The sequence below is a fragment of the Pinus tabuliformis genome, chromosome 6 (assembly GCF_031772625.1).
Source record: "Pinus tabuliformis cultivar Carrire ecotype Pingquan chromosome 6, CPIR1, whole genome shotgun sequence".
Classification (NCBI taxonomy): Eukaryota; Viridiplantae; Streptophyta; class Pinopsida; order Pinales; family Pinaceae; genus Pinus; species Pinus tabuliformis.
The window spans coordinates 765615315-765616985 of NC_142292.1; positions in this window are offsets into that span (position 1 = coordinate 765615315).

The window sequence follows — 1671 nt, forward strand, 5'->3', positions numbered from 1 at the left end:
CATCAAATTTATTCTATATATATACAAGAGGAGTGGGTTGGTTCATTCATCCAAAGGTACAAGTCATGTATTTCTAGTAGTTCTTTACATACAAAATCCCCAAAAATATACACATAAAATACCGGAGGCTGAGTAGTTCGAGGACTTACAATTTAATAAGATTTTGTAGAGTAAATGAGAGAGGATAAGGAGAAAGAATAACTCATCTCATAGAGTCCAAAGCATCAATAGTTCTATATTTAACACATAGAGCTTGAAACAATAAGAATTTCTACACTTATTTGAGTTACAGGTAGATATAACGGACAAAGAGAGGTTGGGTGATATGATTCATGTAGCGCAGTTTTAAAGATATAGTTTCAGCCCTTCATACATGCATATGCATTAACAAATCAATACAAATGAATCTATAGGAAGTATGAAATATTTCTAGCAGCTATTGCTGCATGAATTCAGAGAAGAAACGTGAACATAATGGATTTTAATAGGAGGATAACATATTGTAGTACTCGAAGGGGGAATCACCACCATTTCTTCGATATTTTGAAAGATCTATATTATTAAGTTATACAGTCTGAAAATACTTGTAGTTTTTTCTGATGGATTTGTGAGGTGCTTCTATCCCCTATTTATCTAGAGAGGGGAGCATGGACATTCATTTCAACAAAATATCTTCGGCCGAGTCTCAGCAGTTGGGTCGACTAACTGTCTCAGCCAGGGATGGCTTTGTGGCCCAAAAACATTACATAATTAATTGCCTCATTGAAGGGAGGCACATTACAAGACAACAAATAAGTAAACAATCAGACGAAAATGTAAGTGAAATATCTTCGTGCCCATCCCTGTGATCACCTCTGCTTCAGGTTGTAGTTCTCTCTTTGTATGGCCTTCTGTGTTGCTCAGACAACTCCCATCGTTTCAACCTTTATTGCTTGAACCATTTATCCTTTTAAGATGGGAGTGGGCACCATCAGTTTCATGCCATAGTACTAGAGTAGAGGACCCCTTGGTGGTACGTCATCTTCCCTCTGTATGGGACACCATGTCAGATAATTAAATCCTCCCAAGCTACTAAGTCATCTTTTACTCTTGTCAGTGTCGACCGTGGTTCCGTGTCACAATGGGCCTTTCTAGATCAACCCATGCTGGGTTTGAATACACCACCTGTTTTCTTAAAATCCACAGCTATCAACCCATCACACCTTTAAAGTCGTGCACTACACTATCGGTGCCTTGATATGCCTTATGATGCGCTTATGGTGTAATATGGAGGACTTTCTGGTGCTGGCCCCTATCACTAAAAAATTGTGAAACATGTGAGTTCTGATCCCCTTTAGGCCCCTTTCCTTCGGCCCCTTTCTGTGATATTCTTCATATGACCTAGGTCTTGAACCAGGTTCTTAGCCTGAAGGCGATAGACCCTTTAAAAGCCTGTCCGGGGCCTTTTTGCTTTAATACATGAAATCCCATACTTCAGCGATTTTTGATGTTTGCCATTGATATTTTTTCTGGACCCTTGCGTTTGATGATTTGCGGGGTTGGGCTCACCAAAGGTATCGTAATCACCATACGAGAGAGAGAGACCCCTTTACCTCCTTTCATAGCATTGGCCAATAGTCCGGACATGAAATCCTCATGATATATAATGCATAAAATATCGCGTCCAAGAGG